Source organism: Balaenoptera borealis (genome assembly GCF_965194805.1).
Source record: "Balaenoptera borealis genome assembly, chromosome: 16".
Taxonomy (NCBI): Eukaryota; Metazoa; Chordata; class Mammalia; order Artiodactyla; family Balaenopteridae; genus Balaenoptera; species Balaenoptera borealis.
This window is the reverse complement of record NC_138872.1, coordinates 37311431-37338745: the sequence shown is the minus strand read 5'-3', so window position 1 is coordinate 37338745 and position 27315 is coordinate 37311431. Positions and strand designations below refer to the sequence as shown.

At 38.6% G+C, this 27315-nt stretch overlaps 1 protein-coding gene across 4 annotated transcripts in view; it reads left to right on the top strand.

The window, feature by feature from the left end:
• The first annotated feature begins 14187 nt into the window (after positions 1–14187).
• PAK5 (p21 (RAC1) activated kinase 5) overlaps positions 14188–27315 on the top strand; it is a 320997-nt gene continuing 307869 nt past the window's right edge. Inside the window, exons 1-2 of one of the 4 annotated variants that reach the window (XM_082359051.1) lie at positions 14192–14451; positions 22336–22372. The gene's annotated coding sequence lies outside the window, so the exon portion shown is untranslated. Of the gene's footprint in view, positions 14452–17713; positions 18918–22335; positions 22373–27315 lie in introns of those variants that run through there. The other 3 variants (XM_082359050.1, XM_082359052.1, XM_082359049.1) reach the window with 3 other exon arrangements.

Sequence of the window (27315 nt, the reverse complement as noted above, 5' to 3'; positions counted from 1 at the left end):
ATTCATTCAAATGCTTGAGTAAAGATTCTGGGCCAAGCCTATGTCCTTTGCTTGTAGGACATTCCTATGGCTTCAAAGTTCCTTCCTTTGATACTCATAACAACTCCATGAAAAAAGCAGAACTGACATCTGTATTTTGCAGATAAGAAAACCAGCTTAGAAAGCATAAGTTACATGCCCAAGGTCATACAGCTGCTAAGTATTACTCAGGCTCAAACTTGCCTAGCCCTGCTCCAAGCCTCTCTCTCTCTCCCTCTCTATCTTTCCCTCTCCCCCTCTTATGCATTTAAAATTTACTACTATAAAAGTCATTGTTCTTAACGTAAAGTAAATCCCTGATCATCCTTAGAAACTTCTTTAATGTTATATTAGTGGCCCTTCTTATAAAAATAAAATTTGACCCTGTCATGATAATAATAGATTTCCTACTATATTCTATCTGGCATAGACGGTCACACAGTGCTGTCTTTGATCCTGGCAATAGCTTTGCTTTAACTCAAAATACCAGATACTGAAAAGAAAATGTAACTCTCTCTCAGATGTTTTCATTAAATAAATCCCTCCTAGATCTTTATAAGACAGAGTTGGGTTTTCCAGAAAAAGGGAAGCCTATTAAATTCCCTTCCAAGAGGCAACTGAGGCTTTACGTGGCATCAGTAAGGATGTGTTTTAAATGAAAAAGCAAGTTAAAATAAGGATGGGGTGGGTTTAATGGGCAAAGAACCTGATTTTGGGGAGGGTGGTTTGGGGTTTTTTTGTTTTTTGTTTTTGTTTTTTTTGGTGTGAGCATGTGGTGCCTTCTTCAGATTTCTGATCAACTCTCTGATCCTGTCTAAACCAGTAGATCTGTGCAAAGCAAAGAGAAATGACCAAATATCCTTCCAAAAGAATCCATACTACTTTCCACACTGACAGCTTTACTAAGTGACAAGTGGGTCACAATCTTTCATCGCCTGGGCATGGCCCAGAGATCATGACTAAGTCGCTGTAGATGCTGCTGTTAAATGAGGTTGTACTTTATTTTCCATCCTACAACCTCAATATTAAATAATGGCTTGGAAATGCATTGAGGGATAGCCTTTACATAGTGGTGTTGATGATAATGTTTTTCTTCTTCCAGAAAAAATCCGGCATTGATATTCATCAGCATGCTGGGATTTCAGCAGGATGGAAGCAATTATATGCACTTGTGTATGAGTGACTTAGGCCTTAATTGCTTAGCTGGCATGCCTTGTACGTTCTGAGTACCTATCATATATAAGCAGCCAATATTTTAATTTTCCAAAATCTGGCATCTCATTCTGAATTCTTAAGCTTGTTCTGGAGTGAAATTCAACCTAAATCATTCAAGAAGATTTCATACAAATTTCACTGAAATCCATGACCTTAAAGGTACTTGGATTTCCCTTTCAGAAAGAGGATAGAGCTCACTAAATTGGATAAAGTAATTTACTGTAGCTTGAGGTCACTGGCACTTAGAGCTCAATTCTACAGAACTTCAGCTACACTCTTTCATCAATAGAAATCCATCTTTTCTCCACTGACTTAAAGGGTCACCATTATTATAAATGAAATTCCCATATAGATTCGGATTTATTTCTATACTCTTCTGCTCTATTGATGTCTATTTCATGAGTCAATACAAAAATGTTTTAATTTCAATTTTCTTCAGACCAGGAACAAAAAAAGGCTTCTATGAGTATCTCTCAAGGTAGACTCCTTCATCCTCGTGGAAGCCGTCACTCCGTTTGCTTTCTCTTGCACACTCCTGGTTTTCCTCACATCATCTCTCTAGCCACTCCTTTTCCTTTGTAGCCACTTTTTCCTCCATTCACTTCTTTTATATTGGTGTTTGCCTGAGTTCCATGCTTTGACCATTTTCGCTCCATGTAGTTTTCTCAACTATATATCTATGCTTTTCAGCTGACAGCCAAACTGGTATGCCTTTCACACTTCCTTGTTGAGCCTCAGATTTATTCTTCTAAGTGACTACTTGACATCTCTGAGTCCTGGGGTGTTTCTCAGGCCCTTCAATCTCAACACATTAACAAAGTTGAGCCATACATTTTCTACTCCAACCCATTCTTTCTCTTTCATTAACTATCTCTGCCAATAGCACTATCACCCATGAAAGTATTCCGGTCAATTGCCTGGAAACCATCTCAATTATTGGTTACCTTTATCACTTACATCCATTTGGACACAACATCCTCCCGATTCTATGGGTTTTTATTTTTTATTTTTTGCCACACCACACGGCATGTGGGATCTTAGTTCCCTGACCAGGAATCGAACCAGCATCCCCTGCATCCCTGCATTGGAAGTGCAGTCTTAACCACTGGACCACCAGGGAAGTCCCTGATTCTACTTTTTAAATGTCTTTTGAATCTGTTTCCTTCTTCCCTCCCCTACTTCCACTGTCATATTTGAGCCTTTGATTTTTCTTCTCAGAGGCTGCACCAACTTACCTGGAGTTGCGCCCTATTCCAATACATTGCTGGGAGAATGGTGTGTTAAAGATGCAGACCTAATTAGGTCAGCCTTAAAGTACCTCAGTGTGTCTGCATGATCTTCACGATGAAATTCAAGTGCCAAGGCATGGTATTTGAGGCCCTTCACCATCCAGCCCTTCCCTCTCTCTCCAGACACATTGACCCTGCCCAAGCTTATCAAACACTTGCCTTTCCTGAATTCCTTCTTATGTCTGTGTGCCTTATGAATCTTGCTCCCTCTCTATTTCTCCTCCCCAGATCCTGCCTTAACTCACCTGGCCCACTTTAATTGCCCTCAAGACTCATTTTAAGGGTTATTTCGTTTTGCCAGCATTTCCTCATGACCTCTCTAGCCATAGCTAGATGAGGCATCCTACATCTTTGCTATCGAAATGCTTATGAGCAACCCAACTCTGGCATATAGTTTCGAATATTGATATTTTTATTAGCCTCCTTCAATAGGCTTTGAGCTTCTGGAAGATAAGGGTCCATTTTAGGGTCTTCAGTGACTTGCTTAGTGCTTGACATATAGGACTGTGCTGCCCACCATGGGAGCTGTTGGTTACATGTGGCAATTTAGACTTAAATGATTTAAAATTAAAAATTCAGTTTCTTAGTCACACTAGCCTCATTTCAAGTGCTTAGTAGCCATATATGGCTAGTAGTACTGGACAACGTAGATAAAGAACATTTCCATCATCACAGACAGTTCTGTGGGACAGCACTGAAGTAGGAAGAGCTCAGTAAACGCTGGTGAGTTAAGAATATATGAATTATTCTTTAAATGAAATTTTTGTTGAGGCACTTGTAGATTCACATGTAATTGTAAGAATAATACAGAAGGATGAGTCTACCCTTTATCCAGTTTTTCCCAACATCTTGTAAAACTATAATACAATAACACAACCAATATATTGACATTGATCTTATTCAGATACCACTGAATATGATCTTATTCAGATATCCTTCACTGATCTTATTCAGATATCCTCAGTTTTACTGTACTCATTTCTCTGTGTGTGCGTGTGTGTGTGTTTAGTTCTATACAATTAAATCATCTGTAGAGGTTCATGCATTCACCACCACAGCCAAGATACAATTTCATGACCAGAAGAATCCCTCTTGTTGCCCTTTCATAACCATACCCACTTCTTTCTGTACCTCATACCCCACCCCCCAAATCCTGAAACTACTAATCTATTCTGCATTTATAAAATGTTATCATTTCAAAAATAACTGTGAGGGAGAGCAGCTCGGTGCTTTGTGACCACCTAGAGGCGTGGGATAGGGAAGGTGGGAGGGAGGTGCAAGAGGGAGGGGATATGGGGATATATGTATACATATAACTGATTCACTTTGTTATACAGCAGAAACTAACATAACATTGTAAAGCAACTATACTCCAATAAAGATGTTAAAAAAATCACTGTGATTATTGGTGTAAAACTATCTGTTTAAGTTCCCTACTTTCAATTATTTGGGGCATATATCTAGAAGTAGAATTCCTGGATCCTATAGTAATTCTATGTTTATAATTTTTTGAAGAACTGCCATACTACTCTCCACAGTAGCTAAAACATTTTACCTTCCCACCAGCAGTGCACAAGGGTTCCAATTTCTCCACATCTGCGCCAACATTTATTTTCTGCTTTTTTCATATATATATATATATATCTCCATCCTAATAGGCATGAGGTAGCATCTCATTGTGGTTTTGATTCGCATTTCCCTGAATAGTGATATTGAGCATCTTTTCATGTGCTTATTGGCCATCTGCATATCTTCTTTGGACAGATGTCTATTCAAGTTCATTGGTTATTTTTAAATTTTTGTTTTTTGTTGTTGAGTTTTGGGAGTTCTTTATATATTCTGGATATTAACTCTTTATCAGAAATATAATTTGAAAATATTTTCTCCCATTTTGTGGGTTACCTTTTCACTGTGCTGATTGTGTCCTTTGCTCAGAAGATTTTAATGGTCCAATTTTTCTTTTGTTGCCTGTGCTTTTGGTGTCATATCCAAGAAATCATTGCCATATCCAAACTTCTGATGATTTTACCCTATGTTTTCTTTTCAGAGTTTCATAGTCTTAGCTCTTTTGTTTAGATATTTGAACGATTTTAATTTCTGTATATGGTGAAATGTAATTATTTCTTTTGTAAGAGGATATCCAGTTTTCCCAGCACCATTTGTTGAAAAGACTGTTCTTTCCCCATTAAGTGGTCTTAGAATCCATGTCGAATATCATTTAACCATATATTGAGGGTTTATTTCTGGACTCTCTATTCTATTCCATTAGTATTTATGTTTGTCTTTATGCCAGCACCACAGTGTTTTGATTACTGTAGCTTTGTGGTAAGTTTTGAAATCAGGAAGTGTGAGTCCTCCAGCTTTGTTCTTTTTCAAGATTGGTTAGCTATTCATGTTCTTTGGGATTTCATATAAATTTTAGGACAGATTTTTCTATTTCTGCAAAGAAGTTATTGGGATTTTTTCTAGGCATTGTATTGAATCCATAGATTACTTTTGGGAGTACTGGCATCTTAACAATATTAAGTCTTCCAATCCATGAACGTAGGATGTCTTTCCATTTACATGTCTTCTTTAATTTCTTTCAACAATGATTTGTAGTTTTCAGTGTATAAGTTTTTGACCTCTTTAGTTAAATTAATTCCTAAATATTTTATTATTTTTCATGCTATTGAAAATGGAATTGTTTTCCTAATTTCATTTTTGGATTTTTCATTCTTAGTGTATAGAAATGCAACTGATTTTTGTGTGTTGATTTTGTAACTGCAACTTTTCTGAATTCATTTATTAGTTGTAACAATTTTTTTGTGTGTGGAATCTTTAGGGTTTTCTAATATAAGATCACATTTTCTGTAAACAGAGATAACTTTAGTCTGTCTTTCCAATTTGGATTTTATTTCTTTTTCTTGTCTAATTGCTCTCAGTAGAACTTCCAATGCTATGTAGAAAAGAGGTGGCAGGAGTGGCATCCTTGCTTTGTTCCTGATCTTAGAGGAAAATATTTCAGTCTTTCACCATTGAAATGTTAGCTGTGGGGAGGTTCTTCTTCTTCTTTTTTTTTTTTTTTCTGCCTATGAGTCTCTTTCTGGGTTCTCTATTCTGTTCCATTGATTTATATGTCTACCCCTCTGCAAATACTACACCGTCTTGATTACTGTAGTTATAGAAAAAGCCTTAGTATGGGAAGAGTGATTCTTCCCACCTATTCTTCTTTGTCAAATTGTTTAGCTATTCCAGAGCCCATGCCTTTCCATATAAATTCTAGAATAAATTTGACTCTGTCTACAAAATCATACTGGAATTTTTATATTATTCAGGTTTTCTTTGGTTTATTTAATTTGTGTGTTGTAATTTTCAGCATACAGCTCTTGTACATGTTTTGTTAAGTGTATACCTAAGTATTTCCTTTTCTTTGGAGCAGTTGTAAATGGTATTGTGTTTTAAATTTCATTTTCTGCATGTATGCAGAAATAGAATTGGCATTTGTATGTAGATTTTGCACCCTGCAAACTTGCTGAACTTTATTAGTAGAGTCTTTGGCATTTTCTATGTAGACACTCATGTCATCTGCAAATAGAGACATTTTTATTTATTCCTTTGCAATCCATTGTCTTTTGTTTTGCTTGCCTCATTGTTGTGGCTGGACTTTCTAGTACTATGTTAAGACTGGTGTAAACAGACACACTAGCCTTGTTCTACATCTTAGAGGGAAACCATTCAGTCTTTCACCATTAACTTTGATGTTAGCTGGAGAATTTTTTGCAGATTTTTAAAAAATAAAGTTGAGGTAATCCCCCCATTCCGAATTTGCTAAGACTTTTAAATCATGAATGTGTGTTAGATTTGTCATAGTTTTCCTGCATCAATTGATAAAATTATATTATTTTTCTTTTTGAGTTAGTTAGTATAGTGGATTACATTAATTTATTTTTTAATGTTAAACCATCCCTACATTCCTGGGGAAAATTTCAGTTGATCACCATGTATAATTATTTGTATACGTTGTAAGATTTGATTTGGTAAATTTTTTTGAGGATTTTTGCATCTAAGTTCATAAAACATATTTGCCTGCAATTCGTTGGTTATTTTTTTCTCCCTACTGTGTTTGTTTAGTTTTAGTATCAGGGTAATACTGGCCTTATAAAATAAGTTGGAAAGTGCTATCTCTTATTTTCTAGAGGAGATTGTGTAAAAGAGGTGTTAATTCTTCCTCATATTTTTGGTAGTTTTCTCCAATGAAACCATCTGGGCCTGGAGATTTCTTTTTGGAGAGCTTTTGAAGTATGAATTCAATTTTTATTAATAAAATATTAATTTTTAAAAACTATTTTGAGTATGTATTTCATCTTGGTTGAGGTTTTTTGGTAGTGTGTGCTTTACAAGAATTGCCCATTCTTGTAAGTTGTTGAATTTATGAGCATAAAGTTGTTCAAAGCATTTGCCTATTTTCCTTTTTATGGCTGCAGAATCTGTAGCTATATCCCCTATTCCAGTCCTGATACTGGTGATTTGTGTCTTCTCTTTATTTTTGTCTAAATAAATTATTTTAGTCTAGACTAATTTTAATTATCTATCTCATTCCATTTTTATATTTTAAAATGTTTTGATGTCACAGAAAGGAAATGTATTTTGAGATTTTTTTGGAGAAGAATAATGACTTGTTTTTAAAATATATACATTCATTATTAAAAATTTCAAACAGTTCTGAAAAATATAGAAGAGAAATTATATAAACAACCAAAATCTTTCCATCAGAAATATTTCTTGGTTTATAATATTCCACAGATCTTCCTGTAGAGAGAGAGATAAAAGCATAAGGTTATAATAAGTAAGATAAACTGAAAGATGTGTTTTTTATATATGGATGGTACCACATTTGTTACTTTAAAACTAAATTACATTTAATCTTATTAAAAATCAAATTTAAAAATAAAAGGAAAAGAAACTGAAGTGTTCCTATACTATTTTCTAAACTTCAGAAAAATGTTTTTTTCACAAGAGAGATAAGCTTTTAAAATATTTCCTTAAAGACAAGAAAAACAGACTGTGAAAAGTCATGATGAAATTGGAAGTGGTTTTTTTTGTACATGATATACATATATATCTCTTATATATATCAGGTATACATGAAGCATATATACCTATATGCTTCAACATTAATAATATCCATTGACCTCTTGCTAAGGACAATGAGGACACAATTTTCAGTCTTAGATTTATTTTAAAATAGATATGATTATCATTGTCCCATTTGATCATGGCTTCACTATTCTTAAGATTTGTTTTTTAAATTTAACTCTTTGTTGGGTGAATTCCATGATGAAGTGGTTTGTTTGTTTGTCTGTTTAAGGTTTATATCTACTATATATCCTAATGTGTTGTATGTTTAGGAACAATTGACTCTTGCCTTGAAAACTTGAAGAACAGCCTGACTAAGCAAAACACACCTTCCTGGGTCACTGTTTCGTTCCCTCAGCACACTCCCTCAGGCATTATAATGATGCTGTGAAGCTATCTAATGCAACCTGATTTTCCTTTTCTTGTATGTTAATTACCTTTTTTGCCTGTATGCACCAAAGATTATTTGCGTTTGAAATTCTATAACTTCACCAGAGTATATTTCAACTGTGTTCTTTTTCAGGAAATTAGCTTCTATTACATCTTTAATTTGTCTATTCCATTTTATTCTGTTTTTGTTTGTTTTCTTTTGTTTTGTTTTTGTTTTTCCTCAGTGAAGGTTGTAAAAACTGGTATCCTGGTAAATGAAAATAAATAAAAACCTCTGCTGTGTAGTGTCTGTCAATTTATGTGGTGTAAATACTCCCACGATGGTTAATTTTAAGCTACCAATGTGATGTTATTGAAAATGGAGTTAGGAACAGGTATGTCTAATCAGCTCTTGCAAGCTGGTTCAAGCCTACATGTGTACATGTGTTAGATCTCCTTTGTTTGAGTTCTATATAATTTTCCTACAATTGGTTTTATATTCTTTTCTTTTCTTTTTCTTTTTTTTTTTTTTTGCAGTTAAGAACTGTCCATCTATCACTGGGCTTCAGTTGTGTTTAGTCTTATTTCCTATATTTTAAAATCTTTTGAATGGTTTAATAATTTCCTTTTTATTTCACCCTGAACTCTGTCAGCTTCCCTTTCATTTTGGTCATGTTGTCTCTTCTTTAAACCCTTGTATTTCCTAATTTTTTGTTTTCCTTTTTTTGTTAGATCATATTATCTTTCGTTACTTTAGAACTTTGGGGAAATATTTATTTGAACTTTTGTTCTGTTTCCTGGGAATAATTCTTCAGATGCATATTCTTCTTTTTATTTATGTTCCTTTAAACATTCATTTCCATCCCCTATTCTTCCCTACCCCCCCTCACCCCATTATCTAAGCACATGTCTTGTTCCTTTCTGGAATCCGTGCTGGTTCCTTTACAGTTGTGATTCAGCTTTGAAGGATTCTAGCGATCTGCTGATGAATAAAGAGTGAGGGTAAAGAGTGAGCTGGGGCAGTCTGAACCTTGATTCCAAAGTGCTATCTTAAACATCCTTCTCAACCAATTTACTAGGTTCTCTACCCCTCAGGTATATCTTTTCATGGTTTTTGTTAATAAAGTTGGTTGAGATTAGTTTCTCATGTAATACTCACTAGTAGGTAGTTTTATTATATTAAAAAACCACGAAGTTCTAGTTATTATTTAACAGTTATTTTCCCTTCCAAAATTACAAATTGCAAATATAGATTTTGATAGTAGATAAAACAATGTTTTAAATATTAGAGAATGAATACATGCCAGCTTAAGAGATCATAATTAATCATTTCACATACAAAAAATGTACAGAGCCAGATACCTAAAGAGACAATGTACTCCTGTTTGTTCCCAAACAAGGGAACTTCTTGGGTGAAATCTGAAACTGTCCCCCCCACCCCCGTGGGCAAGTAGAGACTAAAAAAAGGGGCAGAGTAGTCCAGATTGTTAAGATTGGTAGGTGGCAAGCTTAAAAACCAAGGGCATTTACATACGAGGCTTGTCTTGGGCACGGCAAGATGAGCAGAAACCTGCACTAGACCACCAGAATCTTAAAAGTTTATATAGAGGCCTTATCTGGGTTTGAGACAGGAGGGGAGGGGGCAGGGCACAACCTTTAAAAGGATAACCATTGAGGACATGCATAAACTGGTTAGAACCAATTAGGCCCAAGATAGCAGAAGATTGGACTTCCAGTGGACCTTGAGCCTCATTATACGTTCATTGCAATGCATTAGCATCTAAATGACAGACAGGTGCCATGACATTTCCAAGGCTGACCAATAAAAGGCCAAAAAGTGGGCAGTGGCCCAATTCCTGGAAATCCCTGCCCCTTCCCCAAAGTAGTTAGAATATTCCTCCCACTCCTTAGCCTATGAAATTACCCAGCCCTGTAAAAACTAACCACCCCCCACACCCCCGCACAGCTCTCACATTCTGAGATAGACCACATTCTCTCTATGGAGTGTGTATTTTAAATAAATCTACTTTTTTAAAAATTAATTTTTATTGGAGTATGGTTGCTTTACAATGTTTGTATTAGCCTCCACTGCACAACAAAATGAATCAGCCATACATATATAGATATCCCCTCCCTTTTGGACTTCCCTCCCAATTAACTTACCACAGTGCATTAGGTAGAGTTTCCTGTGCTGTACGGTATGTTCCTATCAGTTGTCTATTTTATACATAGTATCAAAATGTATATGTGTCAATCCCAGTCTCCCAATTCCTCCCACCCCAACCCTTTCCCCCTTGGTATCCATACATTTGTTCTCTACATCTGTGTCTCTATTCCTGCTTTGCAAATAAGATCATTTATACCGTTTTTCTAGATTCCACATATATACATTATTATACGTTATTTGCTTTTCTCTTTCTGACTTACTTCACTCTGTATGACACTCTCTAGGTTCATCCACATCCCTACAAATGACCCAATTTTGTTCCTTTTTATGGCTGAGTAATAGTCCATTGTATATGTGTACAAAATCTTCTTAATCCATTCCTCTGTTGATGGACATTTAGGTTGCTTCCATGTCCTGGCTATTGTAAATAGTGCTGCTATGAACATTGGGGTGCATGTGTTTTCTTGAATTATGGTTTTCTCTGGGTATATGCCCAGTAGTGGGATTGCTGGGTCGTATGGTAGTTCTATTTTTAGGTTTTTAAGGAACCTCCATACTGTTCTCCATTGGTGGCTGTATCAATTTACATTCCCACCAACAGTGTATGGGGGTTCCCTTTTCTCCACACCCTCTCCAGCATTTATTTATTTTTTAATTTTTATTTATTTTAAATTTTTTTAACATCTTTATTGGAGTATAATTGCTTTACAATGGTGTGTTAGTTTCTGCTTTATATCCAGCATTTTTTATTTGTAGATTTTTTTGATGATTGCCATTCTGACTGGTGTGAGGTGATACCTCATTGTAGTTTTGATTCGCATTTCTCTAATAATTAATGATGCTGAGCATCTTTTCATGTGCCTCTTGGCCATCTGTATGTCTTCTTTGGAGAAATGTCTATTTAGGTCTTCCGCCCATTTTTTGATTGGGTTGTTTATTTTTTTGATATTGAGCTGCATGAGCTGCTTGTATATTTTGGAGATTAATCCTTTTGTCAGTTGCCTCATTTGCAAATATTTTCTCCCATTCTGAGGGTTGTCTTTTTGTCTTATTTATGGTTTCCTTTGCTGTGCAAAAGCTTTTACATTTAATTAAGTCCCTTTTGTCTATTTTTGTTTTAATTTTCATTACTCTAGGAGGTGGGTCAAAAAAGATGTTGCTGTGATTATGTGAAATAAATCTACTTCTTACTTATCACTTTTTGTCTCTCACTGAATTCTTTCTGAGGCGAGACATAAAGGACCTGAGCTTCAGCAAGTCCTGAGACAAGTTGTGCGGTTTCAGCTGGAAGATTGTGGGTTCGAGTCCCTTATGAGGTGCAGTTTCAGGTTCAGTCAAATACCCCATTCTGATGGTCCCAACAATACATTCTCTCTCATGTGTCCTTGGAACCGGCTCCCACTGTGGGAACAGTGGGCAGGGTGTACATTTCAAGGACATGGGAGGGGGTGAGGAGCCTCTGATCACCCAGATCCAGCTCAGGGGTCGACCAGAGGTCGTGTCCTCTCAATTACCTCCTCCAACAATCCCAATTGCTGATTACAGGTTATTTTCCAACTTTTAGAACTGAGCATTGGAGAAAGTCTATTACCTATTTAAAAATAAAGTTTTGGAATCCCTCTGACAAATTAGTGCAGTCCTAGTTTGTGTATTCAAAATTGATATAGTCAATAAATGTATTAGTGTGTAGTGGACAAAGTAACGTATTACCCAGATCCCCTTAAATAAAGGACCTGTTACCCCAGCTGTGGAACTACTGCCAGAAGAAGGCCTCCAGCTGTTCTCTCCTTCAGGGATTGTCTCAGCTTCAGGGAGCTGCCTTGTCTCAAGTTCAAGTCCCTTGCAAGGCAGCAGCTCATACTCAATAATTAATGTTAGTATATAAAGGACTGGACAACTCAAACCAACTCAGGACAACTCTGAAGGGTCATCCTAGCTCCAGAGCTCCCTGGAGGGCCCAAGGCTGTTACTGGCCCGTTTATAGCTCGACTTCTACCTCTACCTATCCCTGCCCCCTATGTCTCCCACCCACGGGTATTGGTCCTTAGTATCTTGCCTGCTAAACTCTCAAGAAATGTCATTGTCTGTATAAAAAGAAAACCCCTAGGATCTAGTGCAATGCAGTGTTTACAGAAATAGTATTACTATTCATTTAGAATGTTTACCTTGCATAACTCCTAAATGAATTTGAGGCAACTAACAATAATCATAGTATTTAACCAGTAGACACAACCACAGAAACACAAGCTTTATGTAGGACAGGAAAGATAGTTTAAGTCAGTGAAGTTCAATATTTCAAAGCAAAATTTTAATTCATTGATACCAATCAATCACAAATAAACAACAACTCTATAATTTCTGGGTTTTGCATCTGTGCAAGCACACATGCAAGAAAGTAAAAAATAGAAAATATTTATGCAAATAATGGTGGGAGTGGGAGTGGGGGTGTTAGGTGGGTAGTTAGGGCTATGTGTGTGACTTAGAAAATAAAGAGATGGATTTAGAGACTCCTATTCCTTTAAACAGAAAAACAGGGTATGATATACCAGGACATATTTCTCCTTTATACATAGGTATATTGAGGGAGAAAAATAATCATCCATTTATCATATGGTTCCTGTTTTGATATGACAGCTACTACACAGAGGGTACTGAGCAAATGGGAAACAAGCAAGAGGGAAATGATAAATACTGTACCATTAACTAGAAAACTGTTGAGAGTTATTGAGTGTAACAGGGTACCCACAGATACAAACCTTTATTTTTAATCTGCTATCCAGTAGTGGGATCAGATACCATATCGCTAGCTCCTGAGGGTATTATTGGGGCAGTTAAGGACAGAAAAGGGTGTGACTTCTTCATTTCCGAGGTTGAAAACAGACGACTGGTTTTGTGAATCTCTCTCATTGTAGCCTGGATAGTAAATATTCTTAAAAATGTTGGAGCCTTCAGAGGTTGGGAAGGGAGTGGGCAACCGAGGGATTTAAGATGAACCACAAGGTATCTTTGCAAGCTTCAATCCAAACATCACTCAACAGAAAGCACTGTCATCTCTTGGTACATAAATGCCTTATTCTTATCATGTTCTGTCAGTCTTCTTAATTGGGCAAGCCCAGCCTTACCATTACATGTACAATAAATTGACACTTTGATGCCCAGTCTGAGCTTTTGTCTCATATCAGGAAAGGAGGGGGACAGTCAAGTCAGGCTGTTTCAGACTTGAGTAGAGGCTCACCTAGCAAGTAGTTTGCTACCCAACTAGCAAAGTAAGCATGGACAAGTCCAGCTTCCCCTAAGCCTCAAATCCTAAGTCAGAAAGTAGCCAGTTTGTGATGGGCACTCAGACCCCAGCCCTACTAAGATTCCTCGCGGGTGGGCACAACATCCCGAGGGCATCTTCACTTGTTAGATGCCAAACCGTCTGTAGGTAGGAGGGGCCTCTGTGGGTGCCAGCGAACGTTTCTGGGGTGGCTGACTGAAGGAGGGCCACTCAGAGGTCACAGAGAGAGGGATTCTCTCGATCCTTGCTGCTCGGTGTGGTCGGAGGACCAGCGGCATCAGCGTCGCCTGGGAGCTTGTTTGGCCAGTAGAATCTCAGACCCCAGGCCAGACCAACTGAATCCGAATATGCATTTTAATTCCTCGGCACCTTGAAGTTTGAGAAGCACGGGTCCAGGTGATAGCAATGAGGCTAGCGGAAGGATCTGCCTCTCAGCCCCGCCCCCTCCTCCCTTTGCTCTCCCGTTAAGCATAGCTCAGAGCCGCTTTGGTCCTGTACAAAATTTCTGCAAACCCGGAGTGTGTGGGGAGGAGGCGTGCAGGAGCTGCCGGGCCGAGGAGGGCAGAGGCAAAGTGTGAGCGGATGGGCGAAAGGCGGCTTTCTCCAGCTCGGAGCTCCGCGACGTGGAGACACTCCCCCGACCCTCCCCCCCGACCCCTCTCCACCCCCACACCCCGCAGCTGCTACCGCCTGCCTCCAGCCGGCTGCCACGAAAACCCGGAACAGCTGCGTGCGCTCCTGGAAAGTCCTCCTAGGGCTAAGCCGGGCAGCTGGGCATGCTCAGTAGCTGGGGGAGGCTTGCGTGGAGAGTAGAAAGCTTTGGCTTAGCCTCCCACCCCCTCCCGCTGGCCCCCGCCCCCCTTGCCCCTACCCTGCCCGTAGTAGTTGCCCGGCGTGCGCCCGGGGAGACCCGGAACATGGCGCTCCGAGCATTGTAGCAGCCGAGGAGGAGAAGGGGACCAGGCACCGCCGCTGCGCTGACAGCCAGCGACCAGGTAGGCAGGCGCGCCTGGCGGGGCTGCCTGGGTGGATACGGGCGCGGGGAGGGGCGCTTGCGGGGATGCGCACGGCTGGGACCCGGGCATCTTGGTTTGCCGGGAGAGGATGAGAAACGGACGTCTGTGACAGCGCGCAATTGTGCACCTCCTAGGAGATGCCAAAGGCTGGGGACCGGCTGGCTGGAGGAAAAGGATCCGGGGACGCCCCCCCGCCCCCCACACCCATGCGCTGCCATCCAGCCTGGGCTCTCTATGGGTCAAATAAAGGGTAGTTCTTTTCTGCTGGGCAGGAGGGCGTGGGGGAGAACCCCGGATTCCAGTCCTGGGAGTGCACTGGTCCCCCGGACAGCTGGCAAGCCCAGCACCAGTTCTTTGTGTATACAGCCGCTCACGCCCGGGGGGTGCCACGGTGCCTGCTTCCCCCGAGAAGTGTTGGACATATTGCCAGGGCAGGATTCCCGTTCGGTTTTTGTCTCTTGGCAGGTGTAGACTGGAGGATGCAATAGCTGAGCCTTTATGGGGCTGTGTTCTCCTTTGTTACTTGCCTTGGTGTATGCGTGTGTGCGCGTGGTGGGTTGTAATGGAGAGAGAGAACTTCTGCTCGTGGGCACGGGTGTGGACAAAGCGTGCAAGAGAATCTCGGATTCAAACTCTTGTCAAAATTTCCTGCGATGTCGGCCTCCTGGAGGGTAAACTTGAAAAGTCCAGAGATCATCAGTGCCCAGTTTGAAGGAGAAGCATGTTCGCCTTTCTTAAACGCATGTGTGTGTATCTGGAGCTTTAAACCTGGGATGCGAGGCAATTCATTAGGTATTAATTAAGGGAATTTGAAGCATTGGGGGTTTCTATGGTGGTCTTTTTTTTTTTTAAGGCCAAATTAATTTAAAAAAAGGAAAGTTGGTACAAAGCCAGAGGAAAGTGTCATCGTTAATAGTTAATGACAGCTTTGGAAGGCAGAATACACTTTTGGGTAAATCAGGAAACCTGGCATTCCACAGGGTTCCACCAAGAAATAGGCATAGGGTCTTAGGTAACTCACAAAACCTGTCAGTGCATCCTTTTCCTTTCTGAGGTTAGGTAGATACTATGTTACCTGAGTGCAGAAGGACTAGGCCACTCTTTAGAAGTCCCTCCTACACTAGAATTCTACGAAATTGACACTCCATAATAACAGCTCTGCACCTTACATTTGTACGTCTGTTTTATTCAGCCCTACAACTCACTGAGTTAGGGAGGGAAGGTAAATTTAGAATATGCTTTTATTTTTTGCTTTATAATTTAAAGGATGGACATCTGCGACATCTCAAGTTTAGAGACACTTCCCTCCAGACTTACAGTATTTATTTTTATGGGCTCCTTAGGTGGCAAGAATGAGTTAGAGTATCATCAAAATGAAATGGGAGATGCTAGAAGAAAATGCACTTAATTAAATTAAAGCCATAAATGTCCAGTCTGATGATAATACCTTGACTTGGAATACATATGTGCAAAGCAGAAGCACTGCTAATGGAAGCAGTAGAAGTTGATGGCAAATTCATTGATATAATTGCTCTTAGAATGACGGTTTCCGTGCTCCTCTGTGAATGGGTGGAGATTGATTGTACTAGGTCCCTGAAATTGTTGTTTCGTTAACAAATATGAGTTTTAATTGCAGGCACTGAAAACAGTTTGACTGTGCCTCCCCCCACTCCTTCACTTTGCTATTTTGCTAAAATGTTGCAGGTGTAAGAGGCAGGTGTTCTAGGCTGTCTAGTCACCTTGGTGATGAGACAGCTGAGTTTGATCTCTGACGCTTTCATATTTAGCTTTGTGATCTTCGGCAAGCTATTTAACTTTCCCAAGCCTCAGTTTCCTCATCTGTCAAACAAGTCTAGAACTAGTAAGACTTAACCTTAAGACTTAAATGGGTAGGTGTGTGGATTACTCATAATCTAAACCACAACCAATGCAGGTGATTGTTATAAGAGGAAGGGAAATGGAGGTTTGTTTAGCCCGTACTCTGTGCCCTGTGTTAAGCTAGACAAGTTCAAACATGTGATCTCATTTAATCTTCCTAACTGTATTCGTTTCCTGGGGCTGCCATAACGAATTACCAAAAACTAGAGGGTTTAAAATGGCAGAAATTTATTCTCTCACGGTTCTGGAGACTACAAGTCCATAAGCAAGGTTTAGGCAAGGCCGTACTCTCTCGGAAGCCTCAAGAGGAGGATCCTCTCTGGCTTCCCCCAGCTTCTGGCAGACGCAGGTATTCCTTGATTTGTGACAGCATAACTCTAATTTCTGCCTCCATCTTCACATGGTGGAGTTCCCCCTTCTGTAAATAAGGACACCATTTGTATTGGATTCAGATTGGATTTAGGACCCCCCTAATTTGGTGTGACCTCATCTTAACTTGATTACATCTGCAAAGACCCTATTTCCTAATCAGGTCACATTTTTAGGTTCCGGTTAGGTATGAATTTTGGGGGGACACTATTCAGCCTGGTACACCCTATGATCTATATTTAATGACAGTATTAGTATTATGTCAGCCTACCAGCAGGATGTAAACGTAAAATAGTATGGGTTCAGAAAAGACTTTAAAGCTTATTTAATTCAGCTAACATGTTTGAGGTTTTATGTACCCAAACATGGTAGGGAAGAGCAGCATTCAAAGGTATCTCATTTATACAAATGTCACTTGTCTGGAAACCAAGTCAGTCCAGGGTTTCAATCTTGTACAGGTAACATACCTGACATACCCTGTCCCAAATGGATTTGTTAATGTTTGCCTTCCTCCCTTTTTGCTACCCCACCAACACAATGCAAACAAAGAGCAGAAAACCATATTAAACAACAAAAATAACAGCAGTAACAAAAATACTGCAATCTTAACACCTTTCTAATCTTTCTTATCCTGGTAAATGGCACCACTGTCCATGGAGTTGCCAGAAACTCAAGAATCATCTCTGATACCTCTATTCCCTTTGTCCTCCATATCAAAAACTATCATAAATTCTTGCAAATTCTGTCTTCTACATATATCTCTAAAATCTTGATAGATTCTTCTTTCCATCCCCACTGCCACCACCGTCAAACTTCAAGTTGTCATCATCTCTCACTTGGTCCACTAGTATAACTTTCTAACAAGACTCCTGGTTCTCTGCTTGGCCGCTCCAATCCTTTATCCAGAACAGATAGAATCATGTCAGTCCCCTGCGTAAGATGCATTCATGTACCTGGGACAGTTTCCAGAGACTCTTGGAGCCTTGGGGACTTTGCTGGCCTCATCTTGGGCATCTCTTCTTCTTCTTCTATGACTCCTGTCATACTGATCTGTTTCTTGAACATCCCAAGCACTTTCCCCTATACTTTGCCAGTCCAAGCTGTACTCCCCCTTTGGGCCTCCTTGATCTCCTTTCCTCACCAACCCAAATCTATCATCACCTTTCTACTTTTCTTCCATAGCACTTACCTCAATTTGCAGTTTCCTATTTATTTGTTTGGCTATTCATTTAATGTCTGTAAGCTCTGTGATGGCCTTTTGTTTTGTGTCTTTCATGTAGAAGATGCTTAATAAATGGTGAATGAGTAAAGGAATGAATACTCTTCCTCACAGCATTTTTCTGTGCCAATTTAAAGATATGATTTTTTAGAAACTTTTTTCTTTACTACTTATATAAAAAGGGCAATTTAGAATCTCATTCTGACTTTTTCTTGGCTTTAACAAATGCATCTTTGAAGAATTGATTTTAAGTGGGAAGTTAAGAATTGAGTCAAAATATTTTCTGGCAACTGAGGCTTTTGTGAAAATGTCAGTCCACAAAATTTCCCAAATATTTGTTAGACATTTACATTTTCCATGCTAGGCCCTAGGAAGACAGTGGTGAACCAGACTTTTAGCCTTCTAGAGATTAACGGTAACAATAAATAATCCTGATGTGTAATAATAATAATTAATAATATATTGAGCTTTTGTTACATGCCAGGTTCTCCTGCATCCCTATTCCTACTCATTACTACAGATGGCTCTCCAGTCTTTCCCAATAATACAGAACCCAAATTAGATGCACAACAAATATTTGATGAATTAATAATTAAATACTATTATCCTGATCTTTCAAAATAGGAAACCTGTGCTTCTCTGGGGAAAAAAGAATCTGCTCATATATAGAAGTGCACGCAGTTGCTTTCTGAACATATCTAGGTGGACTCTGCTCTACTTTAAAAATTATCTTGCCTATTGTCTCTGGGGTTAAAAATAGGAGCCAAATTGCTCTTTATGTGAAAACAGGTTCCTGGTGTGTTTCTTTGTCTTCCACAGTTGTCAGAATTCTTAATCACCAGCTGAATTGCTTTATCTGTCCTGTTTAATCCAAGTGAGAATTGACTTAATCTCTCTCTTTTAGAGCCCTTTCTGGTAGTTTTCAATAGCAAGACTGAGTACCTGAGGGAAATGAAGGTGGTTCAACACGGGAACACAGGTTATATTTTGGATTTCTAGGGTGGCCTCAATTTCATGTCATTTTAGTAGTTGCATAATAGGTGATTTGTAAAAATAAATAAAAGTATCATTTAATGCATATGCTTATGTATTACTTTTTACCTAAGCAAGGAGGAAATCAGACACTGTATCTTGATCTTGTTTAAAAGCAATGGATATACAGTTGAGTCAACTAAAACCTAAAGAAACTAATAAGAGAGGTCAGTAAGGTGGTTGGTTATAAAATACATGTTCAGAAATCAAGGATTACCTCAAATGCCAGTATTTACCAACTAAAAATACAGTAGACAATGACTCTGTTCATGAATCCACAAAAATATATATTATCTAAGAAGAATAGGAAATGTACATAAAATACCAATACATGGAAAAAAATATCTAAGGACTCATGTAGTAAAGCTATAAAATTTTACCCAGACACATAAAATAAGAAACAAACAAATGAAAACATGCCTTATTCTTGGATAGAAAGATAGATATTATGATATGGTTATTTTTCCACCATCAGTTGTATAGTTTTATTGCATTGGGATTTGGGAAAATTTGTGAAAATGATTCTAACATTCATCTGGAAGAATAATTGTATGACATTAGTCAAGAAAACTTTGCAAAAGAATATATATGGAGGTTGGGGTGAGTTGCCCTTTCAGAAAGAAAAATAAATCTGATCATTGAACTATAATCATTATAGCAGAGTAGTACTGGTGTAAAAATCAATAGATAGCTCAATGGAATAGAATAGTCTAGAAATAGACTCAGGTAGTTTTTGGAAACAGAACTTGATGGAGAAAGCATTTTGAAACAGGAATATTTGACCAAAGAGTCAAGGAAGTTGACTAAGTATATAGAAAACATTCAACTAAGAACCTCTGTTTACATGACTCACTAGACTAACTTTCCAAATTGGAAAGTTTATCTGCCAGGTGAGAAAGCCAGAAAAAATATTTAATAATTTTAGGGCAGTGACTTTTTAATATAAAATTAATGGAACGACTCATAAAGCAAAAGATAAATTTGAATATATTTTAAACTTTTGCATGCAAAAAAATACAGTTTAAAGCAAAAAATAATCATGGAGAAAAATATTTTCTGTCTCTGAGCATGACAGAACTGTTAATATAATAATCACACCGAAGAACTCTTAGATATCAGTAAGTAGAAAATAACACCCCAATAGAATTGCCCAAATATCTGAATAATTAAAAAGGAAGAAATAAAAAGGCTAATATACATATTTAATAAATATTCTTACAATTAATCACAGAAATGGAAATTAAAACAAAAATGAGATGCCATGTTTCATGGATTAAACCAGCAAAATGTATATATGTGTATATAAATAAAAATAAATAAAATACTCAGTACTGGCAAGGATACAGTGAGAAGGACATTCACATTACTACTGGTGGAAGAATTACATGATACAACCTTTTTGGAGAACAATTTAAAAATATATGTCAAAAGCTTTTAAAAGTTCAGATTACTTGACACACTGGTTCTCTGGCTTCTTTTAGTTTTTGCTAAGGAAGTAGATGCAGACAAAAACTTACATGGAGGATTGTTTGTTATAATATTCTAAAATAATAAAAAATTTGAAAACAATCTATATAAAAATTGGGGGTGGGGACTTCCCTAGTGGCGCAGTGGTTAAGAATCCGCGTGCCAATGCAGGGGACACGGGTTCGAGCCCTGGTCTGGGAAGATTCCCACATGCCGCGGAGCAACTAAGCCCGTGAGCCACAACTACTGAGCCTGCGCTCTAGAGCCTGTGAGCCACAACTCCTGAGCCCACGTGCCACAACTACTGAAGCCCGTGCACCTAGAGCCTGTGTTCCACAACAAGAGAAGCCACCACAATGAGAAGCCCACGCACCATAACGAAGAGTAGCCCCCGCTCGCTACAACTAGAGAAAGCCCGTGCGCAGCAACAGACCCAAAGCAGCCAAAAATAAATAAATAAATAAAATTTATTTAAAAAAAAAAATTGGGGGTGGGTTAAAGGTATTTTAAAGTCCCCCAAGTGATAGACTATGGCACATATTAAAAGTGATCATTTCAAAGATTATGTAATAACAAGGAACAACCTTCACAACAATTTTAACTGGAATTAACCAAATGTACTACTGCATTACAATGATATGTGTTTCAGAAATATCACAGATAGGCATATAAAAACTGGAAAGAAAACAAAGTTAGGCATTGTCTGGGCAGTAGAAATATGGATGGCTTATATTTTTTATACCTTTCTGAATTTTTCAAAATTTAGTCAATGATAACATATTGTGAGTTAGAAAAAAACACTCACTTTTACAAATATGGCAACGATACACATTTAGGTTATAAGGATTCATTTATGTGACATTTATTGATTATGTCTTAGGGGCTCTGCCAAGTGTGTCAGCAATGACTCTTAGTTTGCATGCAAGTGAAAGAAACTCTGTAACTGGAGCAAAAAGAATTTACTAGAAGGCTATCAGATAGCTAAAAGAATTGCCAGGAATGGGGGTGTCCCCACAAACCACCACCACCAGCAAAAAACAGTCTTGGAAGCAAACCAGAGCCTAGCCAGCTCTAGAGTCTAGATATCATGGACTAGAGAAACAGGCTCCAAACAAGAACATTTTGCCCAGGCTAGGCCCCAGTCCACTGGTTTTTGTACTTGGAGCTTCCCCCCACCCCATCCCCCAGTTCAGTTGGCATCAGGGAGGGGAAGGCACCTTGACTCGCAGTCCCATGACCCTTTTTCCAATGAGAGAACCAAAAAAGACGGTATGGGTGCTAAACAACCAAACCCAAGCCAGACCAAACAAAAAGAATAAAAATGTTCATTAGCCCAGGACTTGGGGACCAACAGGGTTGAATAGCAGGCATCCCCACCTCCCCCCTCAGAGGGAACATCTGCTGAGATGTAGAATCACAAGGAACTCAAGGTTTGTGGTACAGTGTGCACGATGGTGCCCCACACAGGAGATGCTATTTTCTCCTGGAGTTAGCAGGACATGTCCTGAAGAAGCTGGCTTTTCAGACTTGATCTTCACGTATGGGCAGGATTTTTGAAGGGAAGACACCATTCTCAGGTGAGACCAGAGCCAGTGAAAGGATGACCTGAAAGAAACAGTTTAGGGGAAGCAAGAGATATAGTTTGGAAATGGATGGGACCACAGCACAAGTCCAGGCTTCTTTTTATTCTGAATTATCCTACACTGAGCAAGTCCTATAGTCGTGTTTGAGTTTAGTCCACTGTGAATACTGGGCTCTGGGCTCAAGTAACTTTTGATTTGTAATACTAAAAAATCACCCATAGATCAGTCTCATCATAAATAGGAAATGTCTGTGGTTGTTCAGGTTATTCTCAGGTTCACATTGCTTTTATAACTGTTTATAAACTTTTCCCTTAGGAAAGAAGACTTGCAAATGGAAAGCAAAAAGAAAAAGGTAATTATTCTTTAATTGCACTAAAAACAGGACAGAGGAAATCTTAAATTAACCAAGAGGGGCCCCTGGATACTGCCTCGTAAAGAGCTCACCTGCTGTGTTCTTCAGCCTCTGGGTACCTTTCCAGCCAAGCCCTCCTGCACCACTCAGAGCCCATGTGCTACCTTGGCCCCCACTGTGCCCTGCTTTGCATACCTGGGACATTGGACTTGCCCTCTCATGAGGCTCCGGGGCCCAAGGCGGGTCAAGGAAAGACTGTTTATTGGTGGGAGGTGTGGATGGAGCTCATAGTCCACACCCAGGACCTCAAGTCCAGGGCAGAAAGAGCAAGGTGGCAGGGTGGGAGACTGGATCCACTTACTTAGCCACGTTCTGGGATTCCAGTCTTCTAAGTTTTTTTTTTGTTTTTTCTTTTTATACAGCAGGTTCTTATTAGTTATCTATTTTATACATATTAGTGTATATATGTCAATCCCAATCTCCCAATTCATCACACTCCAGTCTTCTAAGTTTAAACCTGGCTTCTAGGTTGTTTTGGAGGCATATTTATCAGGCTAGGCGGATAGAACCTATTTAACAATTTTTAGCTTGATTTATCATATTTAAATATTTAGATATATCGTCATTAAGACCCCATTGGTGCTGTTGCCCTCTCAAATGTTAGGACTGGGCCTGCTCGGGTAACTGTTTTAAAAAGGTCACACTCAGTTATGCACTCACGTACACAAACACACACACAATTTGCTACTCATGCAGCAGCAATGTAAATTATAAGAAAAGTAGCTTGCACTCCTGTGATTATAGCTAACATGTTGAGCAAGATGTGTTAAGCCCTCATCCAAGTATTTTACCTGTGTATCTTTTATTTTAAGATTTTTTTTTTGATGTGGGCCATTTTTAAAGTCTTTATTGAATTTGTTACAATATTGCTTCTGTTTTTTTAAATGTTTTTGTTTTTTGGGGGTTTTTTTGGCCATGAGGCAGGTGGGATCTTAGCTCCCTGACCAGAGATCACACCCATACCCCCTGCATTGAAAGGCGAAGTCTTAACCACTGCACCATCAGGGAAGTCCCTACCTGTGTATCTTAATTAATCATCATAAGAGCTCTATAAAGTAGGTTACTCAAGGCAAAATGTCATGCAGAGGAGTCAAACCCTGACTCATCTGAATCCAGCGTCCTTATAGACTGTTGCATATGGCAACTCAGTAGATAAGAAGTTTTGTTTGGAGTCCTTGAACCTTCAATAATTTAAGAATCGCTGGATTAATCAACCCTCTTTGACTCTCAAATCCTCTGATTTTGCATTTCGGTTCATGTAAATTTCCTCAGGAAAAGAAAAGGGAAAGGCATTCACTACCTTGATGTGTTCAGTATTATGATTAACCGTATGATGAAAACCAGAAATCAATCTTTGGTTGCATGTATAAAAAACAAATTTAATTTACATTTTAAAATAGATGTCAGTTATGGGATTCCCTCTAACAGTTTTCAAGGAAATTGCCATTTGTGTCATTGGTGTTGAAGGTAAATTGGCAATGAAGAGTCCCTTTGTCTTTCCTATAAAGCACAGTTCATATCCCTAAGCCTCCATTACATCACTGTCCCACTGAATCAAGATGACTTTATCCCAACATTATTGCTTCCATCACTCTTTTAATAAATTACAGACGGAGGGAGGATGGGGGAGAGCTCCGTCACTCACACCTTCAATCGCAAATAGATCTGTGATAGAGTCAGCAGTTGTTAGCTGCACTTCTCAATTCAAATTCACATTCAAGCTTGACATGCTATTTAAGAAACTCTTTAGCTATTTTCTAGATCGAACATGATACCTTTGCTTTTAAGGATAGTCATTTGTGTCATGCAAATGTACTTCCCAGCTAATTGTTCTTTACTGTCAACTGAATTGCCCCTTTACCAAATTTAGCCCCACTGCAGTTTACTGACCCAGGAAGAGAGCTTCTTGGAAGGAAAGAGTAGAAAACTTATACTTCATTTGTTTCAAAGAAAGCTTCTTCCTCCAAAGTAGAAGCAGTTGCTACGTGGGTATAATTTAACCTCTAAAAATGTAAACACTGATGGAGGAGGGGAGTTAAAGCGAAGAAAATCTTACAGAAACTGAATGTAGGGCTTTCTTCCTGTGTGGTTTTTAGGACAATGTTCCTTCTTCTCTAGATTTTAGAGATATGGAAACAAAAAGATTTTTCCAGTAATATTTGAAGAACAGTTATTTATAACTTGAGTTAAAGTAGTTTGTTTTGCCCTTTATGAGAGTTTTGAAGATAACAGCTACCTCCAAATTGTGTCCTGTCTTACTGCTCCAAGCTGGCTCTATTCTCCCTTCTCCTCACACCGAAGGAGTCCCTAAATCTCATCAACTTAACTTTCTTGAACATGCCCTTCTCTGGCCCCACTGTCACTCCCCATGGCATCTCTCAGTTAGACATGGTATCAGCTTCTGATCTGGTCTTTGTCTTCATTCCCACCCCAACATGAACATCTTATCATGTGATGATCAGCTTCTCATTGAAAATTTCCTACCAGCTATCCCCCTCCCCTTCCAAATTCTTCCACATGGTTCTGGGAAACCTCTCAAAGCACTCATTAGAATGTTTTTGCAGATGTTTTCTAACTTTATTCCCTTCTTGTACTAGACTGAGAACTCCAAAGAAGATACCTTGTTTCTTCAACTTTGTGTCCCTAGCACCTAGCTTTATGCATACATACATAGGTCAGGTCTTTTTGAGTTTGTGGATGAATGGATGTTACCTAGGCTAAAAAATGAATCCAAATGCAAAAGAGTAATTCCACGATTTAAAATTCTGGAATGGAACCTAGCAATGATCTGATCTAATACGTTTCCTTAAAAAAAAAAAAAAGAAAAGGAAAGAAAAAGAAAAAGTTGTATGCTAGTAATTGTTTTCTACTTTCTGTAAAAGAAAGACACATGGAAGGAAAGATTAATGCTCTCTGTTTCTGGTTAGAGACAAATTCTAATTTTGGATATGGATATAAAGTAGACATTCTAAATAAAGTAAAGAAGCAAACCATAAGCTAGGAGCCAGCTTTCCAACAATAGCGTAAATAAACTGAGCTTCTTGAAAAACATTAAGAATAATTATTTGATTACTAGTTGCAACTTACACTACTGCTCCATTGTCTCAAACCTGGTATGGATATTCTTGGTTGGTGATGTGACCCCTGCTTGAACATCAATTGATTTTTATACTGAAAGCTGGGGTTTCATTCAGTTCTGCCCTAGTCTTTGGTACTTGTTTCCATAGTAACGGATGCGCTATGAAGTGAGAAAAACCGGGAAGGCTTGGGATGGAAATTAATCAAAGCCAGTGGTCCAAGCAAGGGGTTCCCCAATGTGGGATCCAGGGTCTCTTCAGGCTTCTGGTCAGATGTATTTGTGACAGGATTCCCAGAGATAGAAGATTGTAGGTTGATAACTGCAAGGATTTTAAAGGCAGCATATAGATAGTCTCTATGATAGCAGTTTGTGTTTACTTTTGCTTGGGTTCCTGCTGCAGTACCTACGTTGGCATATTAGCAGTCTACACTGGTTGAAAGAAACACTTACCGCCAAGAGCCTACTAACAACTAGGAATCAGGGAACAACAACTGGAGACTTTTACTATCTGTGAAATATAGTTGAGCTGTCCTTCAAAAACTGGAAGGTATAGGAGAACACTGTGAATTCTATTAGGTACTAAACATTTGACAATGCCAATTTAGAGCAGAGTTTCTAGTCTTGTGGCCTAGACGTGTTATGTTAGGCACACATAGTGTGAAATTGCTCTGAAAAATCCAGATTTCTGGCTTCTCTTAAAAAAAATCATACACAAATACAAAATTTGGCAACACTGACCATGTTTGGAGTCTTCACTTTGCCACAGTCCCTGCCACTCCCTACTGTGTATTATCAGGCCATTTTACTTGTTTATGTTACCCTTTTGGTCCTCGAAGCCTTTTGAATTTGTAATCTTTGGATTAGAGGAGAGGATTGCTCTATGTTTTGGGATCATTTTATCCTTATATATTGTTCCTTCTTCATCCCATTTCCTGAAAATATGAGCCAATTTTTTAACTATAAGGTGAATGACATTTTAGAAAGATGCATTTGGGAATTACCTGGTGGTCCAGTGGTTAGGACTCTGCATTCTCAATGCCTAGAGCCCAGGTTCTATCCCTGGTCGGGCAACTAAGATCCCACAAGCTGCGGTGCAGCCAAAAAAAAAAATATATATATATATATATCTATATAGAAACACGCATTTAAAAAATTTCATCCTAGAAAATAAGTCTAGAGTTAAGCCTCCTGTGCTGGTATGAAATTTATTCAAGAGGATAGAATTTGGGGGTATTTGGTGGGAATATTTGCATAGATAAATAGGCTTCAACAACTAACTTTTTCAATGTTTTTTCAACACTGGATGACTGTAAAAAAAAAAAAAAAAAAAAATTCCTGTTTCGTTTGAATTAAACCAAAATGGAAAAAGAAATAATATGGTCTTGAGCTTGTGCTGGAGGTAGGGATTATCAAAACTCAAAGGGATGCTCTCATATTTCATAGGATATTATCATCTGGAGAATCTAAAACATTCAGAATGCAAATATATCCACAGAAGTAAAGTAGAACCTTATAAATGATATGCATTCTATAGAATGGCTGGAAAAATCTCAAAATCAATATTGGAATCACCTCGGGTGACTGAGAATAATGATATCCCTATACCTTACTAAAAAGTAATGAAAAACAAATGAGATAGAAAATTCCAGAGTTGTTCCTAGAGTTCTTATTTGCTTGAGCTAGAAGAGTGAGAGAAGACTTTAGAAAGTGATCCCCCCTCCATTTTTTTTTTTCCCAGACCTCAATTTTATTTTAAGCACAGAGCACAGACATTGCCTCTCATTGAGGGCAGTTTTCTACATAG